Source organism: Spermophilus citellus, assembly GCF_964194105.1.
Source record: "Spermophilus citellus genome assembly, chromosome: 5".
In the NCBI taxonomy this organism is placed as follows: domain Eukaryota; kingdom Metazoa; phylum Chordata; class Mammalia; order Rodentia; family Sciuridae; genus Spermophilus; species Spermophilus citellus.
Genome location: NC_138186.1, coordinates 84,881,340 through 84,902,779, shown reverse-complemented (window position 1 = coordinate 84,902,779; position 21,440 = coordinate 84,881,340).

Sequence of the window (21,440 nt, the reverse complement as noted above, 5' to 3'; positions counted from 1 at the left end):
GTTTGGTGGAGCATTTATGGCAGATGTAAGACTGGTCATCAACAATAAATAGTTGAAGTCTGCAGAATCCCAACATTCTTATTGAGAACTGAGGACAGAAGTCTAAAGAATGATAATATTAAAGGCAAAGGCAGGAGGATCACAAATTCAACTTATTGAGCCCTAAACAACTTAGCAAGACCCTGTCTCAAAATAAAAACATTTTTTAAAAAGGGGCTCCGTAGAGCACCCCTGGTTTCAATTCCCAGTACCAAACAACAACAACAACAAAATTTAAAAATGAAGACCAAGCTTAAGCCAGACATTGTGGCACATGCTTGTAAACCCAGCAACTTGAGAGGCTGAGACATAAGGTGTGCAAATTCAAGGCTAGCCTTGACAATATAACAGGGCCCTCAGCAACTTAGTGAAATCTTGTCTGAAAATTTTTAAAAAAGGGCTGAGGATGTGGCTCAAGTGGTAGTGCGCTCGCCTGGTATACGTGCGGCCCGGGTTCGATCCTCAGCACCACATACAAACAAAGATGTTGTGTCCGCCGAAAACTAAAAAAATAAATAAATATTAAAATTCTCTCTCTCTCTCTCTCTCTCTCTCTTATTTAAAAAATAAAAATAAAATAAAAAAGGCCTGAGGATGTGGCTCAGTGGGTAAGCACCCCTGAGTTCAAATCCCTTGTACCAAGTAAATAGATAAATACCAAGCTAAGATTGATCAACCTTCTTGGTTTGCACAGGACTGAGGAGCTTCCTAATAGAGGACTTTTGTTGCTAGGCTCCTGCAAGCTAGGATGCTTGAGTATCCTACAATTGGTGAAGCTAAAGACAGCAAAAGAGGGGGAAAAGGAGAAATGGGGAAGCTACATTGTGGATCACAGGGTCACAAAGACTGAGACAACACCAAGCATCCAGAAGGAGCAATTACCTATGAGTTTCAAAGGTCTCCAGGTCAAGAAAACATGGAATGAAAACGTCTGCTAGAGGGCATGGCTGGCCACTAGAGAGCCTTTTCAATAGATTGCTAATGGTCACAACCTAACTAGATGTCCGAAGAGAAAAGGGTAATGAAGAATAAGACCAAAAGATTGAAAATTCCAGGAAAAAAAATGTAAACTTGAGAGAAAGTTAGAATTAGAGGAAGGTTACTGTTTGTATGTTTGCTAAGAATTGGGGGGAGAGAGGACATTTTTAAACTAGGATGAGAGAAAGTAAATAGTTTACAGTGCTGAAGATGAATCATGGCTAGAGCAAGATAACAGAAAATGTAAACATGGAAATAACTGCATATTCTTTATAAAAAGATGCAATATCTGCCAAATAGAACTGTGGTTAAAAAAAATGAACAAACATGGTTGCCTATTATGGGCTAAGCTCTGTGAAAAGTACATACTTGTATTATAAGATTAAACCCATGTTGAAGAGATTAATCCCAAGAGACTTTGATTAGTAAAAGTAAATTTACCTAAAAATAAATGTATGTTTTCTTGACAACCAATAATAGATAGATCAAGGAAACTTTTTGACACAACAAGTTTCAAATGGTTTTCTTTACATTAATTAGCAAATTGCTCTCTGATTTTTACCATATTCATGTAGTTATATGTCATATTATGAAAACTGAGCAATTGGCTCTTCATATTCACTATTCAGAGCCTAATAGACTTAATCCTAAACACATATAAAAAAGGTAATCACAAAACTATCTGTGGTCTTTTAATTTTCACATATGCAAAAAGAAAGAGAAAGGAAGGAAGGGAGAGAGAAAAAAGAGGAGAGAGGAAGGGAGGGAGGAAAGAAGGAAAAGTTACTTTAAAAATTTTCAGCATTACATAGAATTATTTGTTCAACTACTAAGATGCTAAATTCAGTTTATGAGTTATAGCTAAGCTTAAAACGATATTCTTATCTGTACAAAGCAGTGGATAAAATCTCAGGGCAATGTCTTAGAGTTCTAAATCATATACAAATGCTCACCCAAACTGAATTTAACTAGAAGATTCCATAAAGCAGACAAAAAAAAAAACCGCAGTACCCATAAAGCAAGGGCTAAATAAAGGTTAATTTCCTTCAAGTCAGGGATGTATAGGCAAGCTTACAGGGCTTTTTGTAAATGGAAGTAATGACTCATTTCACCTCTGATTCCAACTTCATCAGAAACTTAATTCATTTACACCTTTTCTTTTTAAATTCACACCAATTTTTTTCTGTAATTTATTTTATTATTTATTGTTTTTCATATACCAGTATACCCTATTCTTCCAAGACAATGGCTTCAAATATTTTATCTTGGTTTGTTAGTAAATACCATCAGTTTTGAATCAATAAACATGGAGGATAGTATTACATTTTCTTAAAATAGTTTGTGTAAATGTCAGCATTCTTACAAAGCTTAAGAATTGCTAATACATGATATTTTTATGACAGTCATGACTATGTCAATATTAAATACTGCCTGAAGTTATAATGATCATATTACTAAATCAATATGTAATATTTTACTTACATTTTAATATAATAGCTCCAAAGAGAAGAATGTTCTATATCCAAAAATTCAATAAAATTTACCCACTGAATTTTATCTGAGATGGAGGTTTTAAACCCACAGAGAACTATAAAGTTCAACTATTGAATCAGCTGATGATTATCTCTTTAGTAAGCTCAAAGAATAAATTTGAACTCTTTTTTTTTTTTACAGATTAGAGCTATTGTTTGGCTGAGAAAATTAATTTGACTGATTCAATATCCTAAAGGGAAAGACTTAATATTTCATTGTGTCAGATGATAACTAGCATGACTCTTTTTCCTATGAAATACCAGATGCCTTATTTGATGTGATATCCACAATCATATAAACTTGCAATTGCAGTTAAAACAGCATTGTTAATAATTAAATAGAAATTCAAATACATGTTTTTGTTCTGGACATTTCAGTCTTAATTTTAATCATATGAAGTATTCCAGTTAACATTGCAATTCTTCAACTTATAAATAATAAAAAGCAATATAACAATAAATCTATAAATAAAACATAAGTATTGCCAGTGGAAAAACTGTATTCAATGAATGACTTAAAGGGAGTACAATTCAGATGTATAAAATATCTCTAAATGTTTTCTTTTTTTAATGGTCTGATTAGATTCTAGCTTATTATTTGTCCTCTCTGATTGCTAACAGTCACTCATTCAATAAGAATCCTTACTTTCCAGACACTATGTTTTGTATTAAGTCGACTAAATGGATGAGCATCACCATCAGAAAACTTTGATTGATTTGCAAAACAGATGGCAGCAACAAAAATATTTGTGACAGAATTATAAAGGCAATCCTGTTAGAAAAGCCATCTGTATGTATAATTGAATTAAGTGAAGTCCTGGGCGAGGAAAAATCATGGTTAGGAATTTTACTAAACAAATCTATTTTTAAAGAGTATTATAATCAGAAGCATGTGTGTAACATTACACCCTGTCCTCCAGAAAAGTGTCACAGAACATCAAAGCTATAAATTTTCATAGGTATTTTTGTTAGGACAGTAAATTACTTTAATATTTTGCAACTCCCATCTGTTAATAAATCTTAGAAAATTTACCAGATAATTCTTTGTTCATTAATGAAAGAGCTGCCAAAGTGGTTTTAACTCTCAAAATGGTATCAATTATTAAAATACAAAAATTGTTACAGAAGAAATTCTCACTTTCCTACATTTTTCCCAAAATCACAAGTAGAAACTTTAGAAAGTAGTTGATAAGTCACTATCGTGGTAGTAAGACTGAAGTGACTAGAGGATATTTATATTTATCTTTCTATATCTATCTTTCTTTCTATATATTTATTTTATTTCCTGTAAAGAAGGCAGTCTGAATTTGGAAAAACTATCACAGCTTCTTTCTTCTCTTTTCTTTTCTCTCCTCCTCCTCCTCGTGGTAGTCATCTTTGTAGTTGTCATTGTCCTCCTCATCCTCCTCCTTTTCCTCTTCTTTTTCTCTTTCTCCTTATCCTTCTCCCTCTCCCTCTTTCACCCTGCATCTCTTGCCATTTAATTATACCTTATTGGAAAAAAATAATTACTCTTCTTCCTTTCCTTGAGTCTTTCTCCTGCTAACCACTTTGTTCTCTTATGATCCTTCAGGACCCTTTTAAATAAGTCAGTGATGAGAATCAAGAAATTTAGTTTATCATCTAACTTTGTCTTTTGCTTAGTCATTTTCCTTCTCCTTCAGATTCTTCATATGAAAAACAGAAAATATCTTTAAAAGTCCCTGTCAGTCTGTCATTAGAATTGAGTCTGCTGTTTGTAATTGGTAATTATGTAAGACATAAACATTTTTGCACTCAAAATTGAGGATCCCTTTCAGACTTCTTTTAGAGAAATTTTGAGGTTCTCAGCACTGGGCTAGATTGTCCCAACCCTACAGACTGTACATAATTGATGAAGGGCTCTCAGTATCTCTCACAGTCAGGAAAGGAGAGCTTGGATTCTAACCAATGTACTGCTGTCATTTCTACTCATTGTCCTCATGGTGCCAAAGTTCTAAGCTTGTCCCCTTGGCAAAAATAGATGCAAATAGGTTTAGACTATGTCTTATTGTGCAGGCTCACTGCTTCATCTTCCTTGGGGACTTTCATAGTTCTCTGAGAGAGGACAATCTGTTTTAGGACAATCTGTTTTTTGGCCATCTGGCTTACTCAAGGAAGCTGACTTCACCTGGATTCCTACTGCCACAAATCTTGGCTTTCTCATTATCTTTTCATTTTTGCATGCAGTCATTCCCCTGGGTTCCAGCCATACCACATTTGGAATCTTTGTCCCCTTTTTCCCTCCCATTCCCCCCCAACCCAAATATGTCATTGTCAGGTATTGAGCAATTTTCCTTCTTTCCTTTTCAAACTTCAATTGCAAATTATTGGTTGTATCTTGTCTGACCTCATGATTACACCCAACCTCTAAGAACAGTTGCTCAAATTGTCTGCAAGGGTTTTATTTTCCTTTTTTTTTTTTTTTTTTTTTCCTGACTTACGGGCTGGAGATTCTCTGTGGAACTCTGCAGATTTACCTTGCTTCATCCTGCTCCAGCTTTTTCTCTAGGAAATTGGAGCTTTATGAACTGTATCAACATGACTCAGTTGCCCTCTAACTCTTAGCTGATTAGCCAATGGAGGTTATAGCAGCCATGAAAATGCATATATCAGACAACTGGCTTTCTTTATATATATTTATTTTCTTCCCTGTAAAGAAGGCAGTCTTTGGAATTTGGAAACACTATCGCAGCTTCTTTCTTCTCTTTTCTTTTTTCTCCCCTCTTGGTTCATTCTGAAATCCATCACCAAATCTGTGTCAATGCCACGTATCCCCTGGGCTACTCTCAGGCAGTTATTGAGTGCTGCAAAGAAGCTAAAAAAAAAAAAAATTCTAAAAGAACTAGGACTTCTCTGGTGGATGACTTTGATTTGAGAACTTCCTAATGACTTTTTCAAAACTCTTTTAGAGCTGTATCACAATCAAGCCTGTTCTGCAAGTCTTCCTTCTTCCCTCCCTCCATAGACATTAGATGATGGTCTGATGATTCACATAATCTATATGTTTCCCTCCCCATTTCTTCTCACAGGCATTACTGCAGTAATTATACCATGTATCTACTTTCATCTTGTATCCACTTGGTTCTAGCCATAGGGAGGAACATACAAATAAGAGAAAAAGGTCAAATTATTTATTTCTGTGAGTTCCTCCACAAGTTGGCAAGGGCTGAGTTCCTCTCCTTATGGTCATAGTTTCTATAGTTCCTATGAGTTTACCTTCTCTAATAGGGACAGTTCTTGCTGAGTTCTAAGAATTATTCAGTTTAATCTTTCAAACTTAGAATTGATAGCAACTCCCTTCTATTGCCAGTTCTGTGGACCTTTAACACCTTTAACCTTTAACACCATTCCTTACTAATTACCTTTAACCTTGCCATGTCTCAGTCACTTATTTAACTCTTTTACACATCACTCCTTCCTTTTGTAATTTTTGATTTTAAAATATTATAAATAAATATAAAAAGAAATACAAATATTATAAAGAACTCTTCTAAAACTTTCCCTCAGATTCTACATTGTTTAACATTATATATTTTTTCTCTCTCTCTCCTCCCTCCTTCTGTATTATGAGTAGTTTTTCCTTAATTATTTGAGAATAAGTTTCATGGATGCCTCTGCTACCTAGTTCAGTGTGTTTTTTTCTAAATATAAGGGCCAAGGACATTCTCTTAAACATCCATGGAATGATTTGAAAATAAGAAAAATTAACATTAATTCAATACTATTATCTAACCTACAGATCGTATTCCAATTTTCCAACTGTCCTAATAATGACCCCTATAAAAAATTCTAGTCCCAAAATCACACGTTGTATATATCTCTCTCTGCATGCAGCACCTATTTTCTGCAAGGACCCAAGAAACAATAGTAATTGGTACCAGATCAGGCCCTCAGAAACAGAACAGACCTCAAAATTATGTTCTGGGACGGGTTTGCTTATATAGTTAATGAGCACTTGAATAACCTTCTTACTTGATGAGGAGAGGAGATGGGACGTTGGTAATCCATGGCATTCCATGGCATCATTATCCCTCAGCATGGTATGAAAGGGAGCCCCGCTGGAGAGTAAGACATTAAGAAATCAAGTGGACATGCCATTTAGTTGCTATGATGATAATGGTGACTATATAATTGTATCATATCAGGGCTGCTTCTGATAATCCTAGAGGCCATCACAGGAAAAAAACATAAATTAAAAGTTTCCATTGCATAACCCAGGACATAAGTTGAAAATCAGAAAGTTTCTACAGCAGCTTTGAAAGAGTACCTCATCATCAATTTCCTCATAGAAGATAGAGCCACAGCCAAGCCCAGGGCCTGAATGTAAGGTTTGGGAGTTGTAACATCAAGTAAATGTGTAACCTTGATATGTCTCTTATGTCAAAGAAAGGGCATCACTGGGAAAGTAACAGAAGTCTGAGACATGAGATGGGAATGTGGGAAGAAAAGACAGGCTGAGAACTTTGAGTTCCTGAACATTTCCTACCAGCAGAAGCAGTCACTCTTCTCTTGACTTGGTGAGGAGAGGAGATAGGACATTGGTAATTCATTGCATTCCATGGGATCAAGATCCCATTAATACCAACCTTCCCCTACCACCAGGGACAGTTGGCTAACAAGAAAATGCCTATTCCATGAATATCTCTCTCTACCATTCTTCATCATCTCCATGTCCACAAAATAGTTGAATCCCAGCATATACCAGTTGGAGAAGAATAAAGCCTTACCCAGAAGGAAATGACCTACATACCTAAAAATTATTTCAGGATTTTTGGCAATGTGAATCAACAGGAGTCTGGGGAGCATGCATAAAGATGGATAATCCTAATATTACATTGGAATGGAGTAAACAAACTAATAGTTTATAATCAGAAAATCAGGGTTTAATGTGTTGCCACAGGCAACTCCAGTAACAATCTGTTAAGAAGATTCATTGAAGTTTGGACTGAACCATGGCTTATGATCAGTTACATTTAAGTGCTAGAACTTAAATCCCTGAAATTCCATAGAGAAAGGAGTCCCAAATCCCATGAAGAGGAAAAATCTGGGATGTATCTATTTTGCACAGAATGTTCAGACTCTCCCAAATCATAAGCCCTGGGAGGAGAAGCATACACACTTGCACAAGAACACTAAGAAATGCATTGGTGAAGGAGGTTACAATGTTCTTGGAGAGTTCTGTGAAATCTGTCTTCTTTGTACCATTGAAGTTGGAGAAATATGCTATGAAGGAATCAGGATTTTGATTTAGTAGCAACCACGGTATTTTTACATGGTATAAGCCAGGTAGATGTGATTAACAGTCAAAGCTATATCAGCTGTAGGGACAGTGGCTGTAGTGAGAATGTTTTTACCTACAAAGTTCTGTGGCAATGGCTGACTGATCTCAGGGTACCTAAGTTAATGTCATTATAAGGGTGGATTAATGTTTACAAGTGAGAAAATTCTAGACCTAGAAGGCAGGAACCTGACTTCAGGTACTCTAATCAAAGTGTTCAGGCTATAAATAGTTATATATAGTTACCAACCTTGAACCAGTTCATGCAGTCTCTTGAATGAAGAGAACAGATTCCACTGAGAAAGGACATTGAAAATTGGACATCCTAACCAATGACTTTCAATTTGGGCTTCAAATGGGACTAACTTAACAAACTTTTGTAAAATACTTATGTTTAAGCCTACCTTTACCCTTTCTGACTGATACACATGTCATATGAGGAATTGATGAAAAGAACTAAAAGTGGTTAAAATTTGAAGCCATAAAAAATGGCATTCAAAAGCAGAAATAAATCAGAAATAACTAAAACAGTACCCATAGAGTAAAATAACTAATTTTTCTTTTCCTTACAAGAAGCAGTTAGGTTGATAGCAGCTTAAAAAAAACATGAAAGTATAAATGATTACATGCAATCAGAGGTGTGAGGAAAAGAAAGCCAGAAGGGATTATTAGAATTAATCATATGATCGATTTCTGTGTTAGTCAGCTTTGCATTGGTATGACCAAAATACCCAAAAAGAACAATTTAGAGGAGGAAAATTTTATTTGGGGCTCATGATTTCAGAGGTCTCCATCCAAAGATGGTTGACTCCTTTGGTCTGGGCCCAACCTTGAAGGAGTATATAATGAGGGATGGGTGTGGAGAAGGGAAGCTGCTCTTCTATTAGCAGACAAGAAGCAGAGAGCAGAAGAAGAAGGCATCACAGGAAAGATGCACCCTTCCAGGGCATGCCCCCAGTGACCCACCTTCTCTAGCCATGCACCAGCTGCCTATAATACTACCCAATCAGTTCATTCAAAATAAGGTGGACAGATTAGGTTACAGCTCTCAGAATCTAATCATTTCACATAGCTGCATTAGTACAGGTACTTTGAGGGGACATCTCATATCCAAACCATAACAATATCTAACGTTTTGTATTCAACAGTCATAAACAAAATAACAAATGAATTTTCAAGAAAATAAGTTGCTTATGAATTCTCCAAAATGACAAAATAAATACACAAGGAGTTAATAATAAGTTTTGATTATTCACTGTTATAAGTCATAAACTAAAATCATAAAAACACTAAAATTTGGTCAGAATTAAAATTTGAAATTTAAAATATGACCTAAACAAAATCATTATGATGGAAAAACCCATGATACACTTTGAAATTTTGTTTATTGACTTTTTGTAAATAATAAAAACATTCATGACAGATAAAAAATAACTTGTGATGCTGTCTTGGTAAGTTCAAAGTTACTCCAGTGCTACTATAAAAGCATTGATCAATTAAATTTTGCAGAAATCATTATAAGTTGTTAATATCATTATATAATTGACAAACTTTCAAAATAGTTTAAAGGAAACAGCTTTACTAAGTTGAATATATTTGGTAAGATTTTTTAATTCAATTTCTCCAAATTTATTTTAGCTAATTGATTTTCACCTTATTAATCTAGCACTTGCTGCTGTAAGAATTTAATACAGAGACTTAATAATTTTTAAAAACCTTAATTTTACCTCAATTCTTTTAGGCTATACTTATCTAGAGTCAAAACATCTAGACATAGCAATGAAACAACTAATTGCTCAGTTCTGAAAAAAAATTGTCAAGTTAATTCATAGATAATTTTAATAACATGTAGGAATTCCAAAGATACTCCCAAATGTTCACTTTCAGACAGCATAAATTCAGTAAAAAGGCATTTTTTTCTAAGTTCTGGTGCTAACAACTGCTTGCAAAAAGTACATAAGAGCAATGATAAAGAAAAGGAAAAAAGAGGGAAAGAAAAGGTGAGGATGGGGTAAGAGAATCATTAAAGGTATTTTTTCTTGGTAACTGTGTTGCCCATGTTGGATTATTCTAATCAATCCATTAGGTAGTTTAGGTACAAGTAACCTTATTTTTCAGATGGGAAAACTAAAACTAAATATATTTGGTAAGTTTTTTTTTTAATTCAATTTCTCCAAATTTATTTTAGCTAATTGATGAATATTACTTAAGAAAGACTATTCAGGAAAACAATGGCAAAGTCAGAATTTTAAGAGGTGATGCCAGAGTTTTTAAAAATAGTGTTTGGACCTAAAACATCAATCCTAACGTAGAATTTCTAGCCTAACAACATCAACCCCATCTCCTTTTTAAAAAAATCTTCTTGCTGTGAATCAGAGTTGAGGTTATAAAATTCACTTTAGGCTTCCAGTGAGAACTTAAAATTCCACAATTTGGGGGAAATATTATGAAATATTCATTCACAGTTATATTAAATATCATGGATTATACTAACTCCATTTTTTTAATAAAACTCCAGTTGAACACCTAGCTACCAAGGATATACATGAAGTAATTCTTGTGGGGAACCTTAGCAAGCACTACTCTGGAGTCAGATACCTGAGTCAGAGTTCAACTGTAACTATGCAGCCAGGGCAGGTAACTTAGCTTCCCTGAGGCTATTTTCCATCCAATATGGGTAAATAATAATAGTACCAAAATCATGACTATTTTGAGAATTAATGAGTTATTCAAATAAAGTACTTAGTATTCTCTCCAGCACATAAGAGCTCCAAAAGTGTAGTTGTTAGCTCTGCTTTAAAAGGTAAATGTCTTCATATGTTTGTCTAGGAGAATAGACACTAAAACTTTCAATATAATAAAATTCTAAAAGTATACACTGTTAAAAGACAGTATGCAAAGTTCATACTGTTCTAAAAACAAGTAGGTAAATCTTCAATAATGTCTGTATCACACTGAGCCCACTCACACACATGGAGCATATTACTTAGGACTATACTGGATTAGAAGCTTTCTGTTGTGTAAGCTCGCCTGTGTGTGTGATTATAGACATTCCTTTTCTCTAATTCCATCTGCATTATAGTCTGGACAGTGTCATCAGTGACATAGCTCAGAATTAGATCCAGATGCAAGCAAAAACATTTACTAGCCCCATACAGGAAATGCCATGAGAGAAACACATTTAGTGTGAGAGATGGGAGATAGGTAGGAGATCTGCTGATACTCAACCAAATTTAGATACTCCATGATATATAAAGTTTCATTATATAAAGTTTCTTTTCAGGTCTTACCTTGCTAGGTAATGCAAAATATTTCAGTCCTAAACCTAATAAGGGCAACATTGCTAAAAACAAATAACAACTTCATCATCCTTGTTTCTTCTTCAATGTGAGATCAAAAGAAAGCAAATTGTTCTTAGAATGTTGCCTATAAAATCCAAAACTGGAATTTTAATATGAACAGCAATCTGTGGAATAGAACACCAATAAAAAACAGAGCCCAATACTTAAGAAATGTAAAAATACTTTAAAAAGTTTATTCTATTGTGGTGCTGTTAAACTTCAGCTGTTTCTGAAGATATATGATAGACTCACTGACTTACCTATACATCCTCAGTATGTGGAAAAACACATTTCCCTGCACCTAATGATCAGGCAGGCTAGATCCAACTGAAAGACAATAAACAGAAATGGTGTCCTTCAGTCCTGACATTAAATTGTAGGTACAAGATTTCTCACTCATTAACCATCATGAGTGTCAGAGGATACAACTGAAAGATGGTGACTCCTCTGACAGCCAAGCTGGGCCTCCCACAGCCACCAAGGGAATGCAGCATAGATAAGACGTGTTAAACTGCTGAGATCTGAGAATGCTTGCTGCAGCATAACCAAAACAATCCTGCCTAATCCAAGCAAGAATCAATATTTTTTTACTTGTTCTTTTTAGTTATACATGACAGTAAGAATCAATGTTTTTTGACAGATTCCTGGAATAGCCTTTGAATTCTTCTCATTTTAATATTATTAGTAATATTGAAATATTTAAGCCCACTTGGCTTGCTGTCTTTAATGATATAACATTATTCTTCAAATCTCTTATGCACATGATTTTAATACTCCAGGAAACCTTTTCCCAAGAGGGGGAAAGTCGCAAATAATCGTATTCATGTATTTCATTTCATAAAATTCTTGACAATCCATTTAAATGAACATCAAATTGCTCAGCTTTTCAATTGGTATCATAGAATCACGGTTTACTTTCCAGGAATTTTTGAAACCCTGTCTCAACATTTTACCATGTCCACAATCCCTAAACTATCATATCATGAAGCTGGCCCAAATATCTACATCAACATAGTTTTGGAAAGAGACATTATCAATTGAATCCAATGTTGAAAGTTATTTCCTATTCCTGGTCTGGAAAGTTCAGGAGTTAGAGGATCTAGGGTACATCTTAAGATAGAGAGTGTTGGACTAGCAATCTTAGGACTGGTTAAAAGTCACAAAGATATTATCAAGGTTCTGTATTATTTTATCTAACCTAGTGGGAGAACTGATCTCTGGGGATTGTGCAACATGGGGACTATGTATTTGAAAGTTCCAGAAGGAAATATAGGGAAATATGCATGCAAAAATCAGGTGGATTTAATGAAAATTAATATTGGGAACAGAGATGTTTGTTTTTCTCCCTTGCTTCCCACTCGGCTCTTAGAATGTAAAGACTAGGGTTATACTCTTAAGGAGGAGATTGGTGGATTCAAAAGAAAATGCCTACAAAAACTGACACTCAAAGGTCTCACAATGAAATAACCATATTCTTGATCCAATGAATTTCCTGAATTTTAGTTCCTTACTGTCAAACATGAGTGGACAGAGATTGACTGGAAAACCTCCAGTGTGAAATAATGACCTCAGTCACCCTAAGAAAAAAAATACTCCAAAAAAGTAGATATAATTCAAAGCAAAATGAAATTGAAAAAATAATCTTTGAAAGGTAAGAGAACTACCACATTTGTTGACGAGCAAATGGAACAAGACTAAAAGTGAGAAAAAGGTCTTAGAAATTACAAATATAAATGGAGAAAGAAAAATGTCCAATAGCAGGACAGGAGAATTAAATTCCCCCAGAAAACATTATTTAAAAGAATAAGAGATTAGAATTATTTAAAAGAATAAGACAAATAAAGGAGACTCACTATAGGAAATTCATATGTGGCAAATAAATTTTGCGAATGTAGGTAACAGGGAAAACGGGAAAGAAGTTGTCAGGTAAATAACAAAAGAAAATTCTCCAGATTTAAATTTCAAGAATGAAGTATCTGTACCAAGTTCTCAGCACAAAGTTTAAACAAAGATCCAAACCAAACTCCTCTTTGTGAAATTTAATAACACTATGCAGGTAACTGCTTGCAAAGAAACAATAAAGGTTGTACCCAAAGTACTGATGGTAAGAATGGTGTGAGAACTGAATGGCATTGTTCAAAATTGGAAGATGGTTACAGATATGTCCTTAACTTCTATGGAAAATTTCAAGTCTATACAAAATAGAATAGTAGAGGGAATCTTGATGCACCTATTACCCAGCTCAGCAACTACCTACTTCTGGCCAAACTTGCTTCTTTTTATGCTCAACTATTTTCCCTCACCCCTGAGTATTTTGAAGAAAATCTAGACAAATAATGCCATTTGTGCTATCTAAAAAATAAGGACAACCAACTTAAAACATAGCCACAGTACTATCTTCCCATCCAAGATGATTATCCAAAATTCTTCAATATGAACCAATTCATCATTCACATTTCTGTAGTTATCTTCTAAATTTTTTCTTTTCTTTTTATTTATTTTTTGAAAGGTTCAAATCCAGACCCAAATAAGATTTATACATTGCCATTGTTAATATGTCTCTAATTGCTTTTTTATAACTTCTCTCCCTATCTCTCTTTTATTCCTTGTAAAACTTTTGCTAAAGAAACTAAGTACTTATTTCTTTCAAGTTTCCCACTTTCTGAATTTTTAAATTGCCTCTCTGTGGTATCATTTAGAGATTCTCTTTCCATTGTTTTTCCTGCAAATTGATAGTTAGACACTGAAGCTTGAACAGATTCAGGTTCAAGTGGTTTATTTAGCTAGACCACATGCTTCAGATCTAGAATATCCCTCAAAGTTCCTTTGTTCTGAAGGCTTGGTCCTCAGCGTGACACTATTTGAAGGTGATAGAAACCTTTAAGAGTGGGGCCTAGTGGGAGGTTTTATGCCATTGGAGGAATACCTTTGGAGTAGATTGTAGGATGCTTGGCTTTTTCTCTTTCACTCTGCAGTCATTATAAGATGAGCAGCTTTGCTTTGACACATCTCTCTGTAATGGTGTAGGCATTATCATGTAAGGGACTTCTTTGCCTTTCTACAGGTCCAAAAGCAATGGAGCTAACTGACCAGGTACTGAAACCTACAAAACTGTGAGGCAGAATAAACCTTTTCTCTTCATAAGTTGGATATCTTGGGTATTTTGTTATAGTGATGGAAAGCCAACTAACACATAACTTCATAGACCATGTTTTGTGCTTTATTTATAAGGAACATAATGATGATATAAGTAGCCATTATGAGTATTGCCTAGTTCATAGGTTGTTTATTGCAACATCAAAACACTACTGCTCTGATTTCTTTCTTTCCTAATTTATTAATTAGGATACTCACAAAAAGAAAGAAATGTCCTTTGTTTAGTTACTTGACATGGATCCTACAAGGAGAAGGATAAGTTCTTGTCTTCCCTTATTTATTAATTTTCAAAATAATGCATTATTTTCATGACATCCTCCAATGGTTATCAATGATTTTTCATTTCATTGAAGCTATGAATTTTAGTGTATTTGATGTATTCATGTATTTCAATCCATTGAGGTTATTATTATCCTTGTTGATGCACAAATTGTGCCATCTTTGGCCAGCATAAGCCCATTTACATTGGTTCTGAGCCCATCTGACATAAACCAGTAGTTCTGACAGCTTCTTTATTGTCCAGTAAGTAAAAGTATTCCATCTAAGGATCTTTCTTTTTAGAGGAAACAGCATTTAAGAATGCAATCTGAATATTAGATGAGTGAATTGATATGTGGAAGCATATTGTTTCTAAATTCTTTCAGTTGACAAAGCCAGTAAATATATAATCCTTTTCAAGATGAAATAGGTCATGTCATATCATGATATATCATTGATACTTCAAATTAAAATTCAATACATTATATGGTTTTTACTTAGCCCTACCAATTTTATATCTATGCTTCCTTTCCCTCTTAACAACAAATCTATTTTCCATGACGCTAACATAATTATTTTTTTAATCACACATGCAAATAAAGTTGTCCAAGAACAACAATACTAATACTACCATCAACCACATGAATACTATAAAGTTAGGATAATCAGCAGCTCTTCTGTCCTTAAAATTTTAGAAACATACAATCAAATCACTGTGCTACAGAGTGATTTCTAATAGCTTCTCTGCCTAAAATTATGCTGCCAAATTGCCACCATCATTAGAATTTCCTAAAGACCTCTGCACTAACTTAAGATTGACAGTTTTCTCCCAGTTTCTGTTCTGTCCTCAGAATTGCCCCTGAAGCTTTCCAGCAAGTATCTGACTATAACAGTAGAATTCCAGTTCTCTGAATCAACAAAATCTTATTATCTTCCTGCTCCTTTCTCAAATCACTCTGATACCATATATAGATATTAGTGGTTTGTTCCTCTATATTCATGGTTTTGTATTTACTGAAATACTTTTTCCTGTATTGGTTTTATTTCAATTTTTATTGACATAATAATTTCACAAACTTAGGAGTTACAGTGTAATAATTCAATATATGAATACAACGTGTAATGATAAAATCAGGGTGTTAGTGTTTGTCTCCTTAAACACTTATCATTTCTTTTTGTTGTAAACCTTCAGATTACATTTTATTTATTTCCCACTGTGTCTTCAGCTCACTGTATGGTACAGGGCAATTATTCAATAAGTATATGAGAACTGAATGAAAGCATTTCTGTTATCATCTTCCAATAATGCATATACAACTTCAGTTTTCTCATGGGGATATTTCTTTTCTTAAAGAATTTTGTGTAGGATTCTGGTAATAGAAGAAGGAATTCTAGAAAGAGAAATATCAGGGATATCAAAAACAAGAGAAATGGAAAAGTACACAGCATTTAAAGAGGGTTAAAGAGGAGGGAGGACAAGAGATTGGTGCTGCTGCAACTCTACATACTTTCAAGCAACCCAAGAGGAAAATTTTAAGGCTCAGAGAGTTTCATTAAATTGCCTAAGAGCACACACCCATTTAGTGGTTTAAAGAGCATTAATCCTCCAGCCCTCCAGCATCCACAGCAATGGACTTGCAATTTTTCATCATATACATATATGGGCTAAAATAAATGTATTTATGCTCATATGTAATTCCACAAAAATGAACCACATAATTGATCTTCAGATGACTGTGGTTAACTAAATGACATGAACCTTTTTTATGTCATTTTATATGAAGCTTGTTGCTCAAAGAGTGGTTTTAAGACTAATCTTTTTCTGAAACTTATCCAGGGTCTAAAAGACTTTGGGGAAAAGGCACAATATATAAACTCAGCGATAAGTGAATCAATAAATCAACAAAGTCAGGATGTACTCCTGCTGAAATGATAGATTAAAGCAGAAACCAGTTATTAGAAATCACAGACCTTACTTAAGCAATGGGAAGTTTGGACAAGTTCTCATGGGTTCAGTGTCCATTTTCTACCCAGAACCATGCTAACAATGCACCCTGCCTTAGCCACAAGCATTCATATTACACATAAGGGTCTCCCTGCCCACTCCCACCAGTAACACTGTAGAAGGGCTGGCTAAGTGAAATCACATGTGCTTACACAAGCCTTCTTTCAACAAAAATGTGACTTAGTGTTTTGTATTTGAAAAGTAATTTCCAGGCTCTCAAAGATGTTTCAAAATTTTAGACCAGTTCTCAATGCATAGCAAAAAAAATAATTATTATTATCAAGTTTGAGAAACAGCATTAAAATTATTAAAAAGGAGAATTTTTAAAATTAAATTTACTTTAAACTGATATATAAAAATATAAAAGTGATGCATATTAATGTCATAACAATATTTCCACACATGTATGTATTGTGATGTTTAAATTAGGTTAAACATATTTATTTTCTCTAACCTTTATCATTTCTTTATAATTAAAAAATTTTATAGATAAATCCTTTCCTTCTAGTTTTTTTGAAATGAATAGTACATTATGGTTGATCACAGTCACCCTACAATGCAATAGCACATCTGGCTTGTTGCTTCTATATAACTACAACTTAATACCCATTGATCAACCTTTCTCCATCCATCCCTCCCCCTGCCCTTCCTGGCTTCAGGTAACCACCAGTCCACCCCCAGCTTCCACATATGGGTGGTATCATGAAATGCTTATCTTTCTCTGCCTGGCTTATTTCACTTAACATAATGATTTCTGGTTCCATCCGTGTTACCACAAATGGCAGAATTTCATTCTTTTATACAACTGAATAGTTTTCCATTGTGTATATGTGCCACATTTTTTCATCTATTCATCAGTTGATGGACACTTAGGTTATTTCCACTTCTTGACTATTGTGAAATTGGCAGCAATGAACATGGAAATGGAACTGTCAATGTCTCTTCAACATACAGATTTCATTTCCTTTAGATATATACTCAGGAATGAAATTACTGGATTATGTGTTAGTTCTATTTTTAATTTTCTGAGGAAAGTCCATATAGTTTTCAATAATGGCTGTACTAATTTTCATTCCAACTGCAAGCAAACATACAAAGGAAATATTTTTAAGTCTATCTGTAACTCAGGAAAATTGCAAGTTTTTAAATCTTGCTATTCTCAATTTATCATGTTTAACATGACATTAAATTATCTTTGAAATAGAATTTTATTATAGTATTGGTTTTCTCTTTGGATGAGATCCCTTAAAATACTGTCAGTGCTTATACTATTGTCCCTTACAGCTTTAAATTGATGTGATTATTAATTAAATAATCTCAAAAAATAAAAGAAAATATACATGTAAGTTTTGAGTAGAAAGTAAAAACTGGAAGGGAGCTTAGAGGTCACCTGGTATGGCAGCCCTTTAGCTCCTGGTTCAATCTTCCCCTTTTTTTGGCAAAGTAGAAAGACATGGATCATAAAGTTAAGTACCTGGACTCAAATACTGCCACAAATCAGCCATGTAACTTATGACTATTTTTTCTTTCTGAATCTTTGCTTCTTGTCTATAAAAATAAAAAGAATAGTATCTAATTTATAAAACTGAGATGATAATATGGAAGACTACATAAAACTGAGTATTAAATCAGATAATCAATAAGTAATTGTTACTATTTGAATTCCAACTCTAAATTATATCTAAAATAACTTTGTATGTATGGTCTTGTCTTCCATTTTTCCTACCTTTTCCCCTAAATACCTCTAATCTCCTGCTTAGTCTTTTCTTCCTACAGTCATCATCCTGCTATGTTATTTTACTTGAGGTTATTATTTCAATAAAAATGTTCCCCATTTTCACTGACACAAGAAAAATAATAATAAAATTGATCAACTACAATAATTTCTCTGTTACTGATTAGCTCTCCTAGATTTAAATACATTATAATAATAATGTCTTTTCATGCAAACATGACTCTGCTTGTAGTAGTATTTATGTGCATATGTAGCTATGAAGATCAAGGAGCAAACTGTAATCCTTTTCTCAATTATAGAGACCAGCCTGTTTTTGAATTAAAAAAAAAAAAAACACTGAAATCATTTACTACTTTAGGACACCAAAAACATGTTTTGAATCACTGGGGTGAGATTCAAGTATGTGAGACTGTGGTTGTTTTGTGTGAATTGTTTTCTTGTTTTAACACTCCTCTCTCTATTGAGGTTTTTTTTTTTTTTTAATTCAAATCAAAGTAAGATTCAGATGTAGAAGCAGAACACATTTTTGGATTTATTTTGCTTTGATCTGATTTTTTTGTTGTGTTGTTTTTAAATGCATTTGGGATCATGAGAAAAGAGATAAGATGCTTTCAGTTCTGTTTCTCTTCTAACAGCTCAGACCTGTTAGGAAAAAATTTTAGAAGAAATGATTTGTCAACAGAGCAAACTGCATATCCAAAGAGTTGCACAGAGCAGTTTCTCCAGAAAAGCTGGATCTTGGGAAAGGTTCATTTATAGAAAGCTCTGAATTAAAAGAAAAGGAATTTCTCAACTTCAAGCAACAAGGAAAATAGAGACATTGCCCTTGATTTTTAGTTGAATATTTGCTACCACAAACACATTTTTGCACGTACAGTAGTTCTTCCTACTCTTTGGGAAATATTCACCTTTAAGGTCAGGCTCTATATTGATTACAGTGAAAGAGAGCAATTGTATTCACTGCCAAGATAAAAGGACTCATCCTCTACCAAATGGGAGACCTTTTTTAACAGAAGTACAGCAGACTGTAATTGACTCCGAGGTTGGTGACAGCAAATCTAGGGATGTCTGGTGAGAGCTGAAAGGGAGAAGAGAACATGCACAGATCTGTGCACCTCTGCTCAACTCCCCTCTTATTTTGTTGTGGGGTTGGGCCAAAAAAGAAAGAAAGAAAGAAAGAAAGAAAGAAGAAAGGAAGGAAGGAAGGAAGGAAGGAAGGAAGGAAGGAAGGAAGGAAGGAAGGAAGGAAGGAAAGTGTAGAAATCATGTGGGAAAATTAGATAACAGACATTCTCAAAAGATTTTTGGTCCTTTTTTAACAAAGATTTTATATAATACTTCAAGCTTCTGAACTATTATGTATCAATTATTTTCATACATGAATAATACCTATAGAATAGTGAATATAATTTCAAAAATCAAATACAATTTTAACCAAATAATTTACAATCATCCTATTATATGTCATGATTGACTAGTTTTAGTCCACCCATTGGTTGGGTATTCATAATGTTCTTTACCATCAATATCCTGGTTAATCAAGAATCACTCTTGCTTCTGTTTAAAAAAAATAATAATTACTTGAGCTAGGATTGTAGCTCAGTGGTAGAGAACTTGCCTAGCATGCACATAAATAAATAAATAAAATAAAGGTCCATTGATAACAAAAAAAATAGAAAAATAAATAAAAATAATAATTACTTTAAATAGTCTTGTTTTTTTAATTATGCACTGGATTTCTTAAGTAGGACACAAAATATTTCTTAAAATGGCCCTGCTTATTTTTAAGCCATGGGTTTTGTTTCATTTTGTTTTATGGCAGGAACCTTTAGTGTTCAACAAGAAAGGTGACAGATTATAATCCTCTTCTTGCTTTAGTTTTTCACACAGCTAACATAATCTTTATGAAACTTTCTGGATGTGCCAAACATTAAATTAGGGTGTAGAGTTAAATTAAGCTTAAGTGTCTCTGTAATTCCTCTAAAACTCAATATGATAATGTGCACATACATCCCAGTTTGATTTTTAAAGTTCAGGTTTATGCACATATCTTGGCATAATTAATAATAGTATCCCCTTGTCATTCCCCAAAGTTCCAAATAATGTTAAAACTTCAGTGATCTAAAGGACAGTGACACCAAAGTTTTCAAGAGCATGAAACCTCCTTGTGATTTTGTTCAAAAGGTATCTTCAATCTCTCCAGCTAAGATGTTGAATCTGAGAACCAAAACAGATTGCACGAGATGCCTTGGCATGCACATGAACTTTCCTAGCACATATGCAATTATTTTGCCACTCATGGGACCTGCACTATCCTTTTCCACTTCAGCTTAGCTACAGATATAGCATGAGCTCCTGTCGGGGAGCTGATCATGGCATGTTTCTAGACTGCTATGGAGTTAAGAGATAGGTGATTCAAACTACTAAATTCTTAGAAAAGAAGTAGTCTTGTGATGCTACATAATAACTATTGGTCTGCACCGCAAATACATCAGAAGTTGGCTTTTCCTCCCCAAATGACATATTATGACATGGCAGAATAAATAAGAGAAATGGAATTACATGTAATTATGTTCTGTCATATTAAGTCATATGATAAATGTAAAAAGAGTTTTTTATTGAGGATTCTTTTAGTGGTATGAGCTTTGGCTTCAGTGGAAAACATCCCCCCCCTAATTTCTGGCAAGTCAAAGTGGAAATTTCAGTTGTTATGGACAATTTAACAACTTTGAACAATTTTTCAGACAAATAGACTACATATGAAACATACAAAACATCTAAAATTCAAAAATTCTCCATTCTGTTTTACACTAAATATGGCAACTCACAAACTAGACCCTACTTGCTCCCACTTACATAAAAAGATGTAGCTCTTCTTTTTTTAGGTTAATATTTATTATGTTAGTGAGAAATGACTACCCTAGAGAATAAAAAAGGGAAGTACATAAAATAGAGAAATATTGCAATCTTGGGAAATAATATACAAAATTGATGTATGATTTCTTTTTAAAAGATCATAACCTTTGAAGTTCATTATTTATTTGAGAAGTTCTCAGAGTTAGTGAAATAATATTATCAGAACATATAACATGAGCAG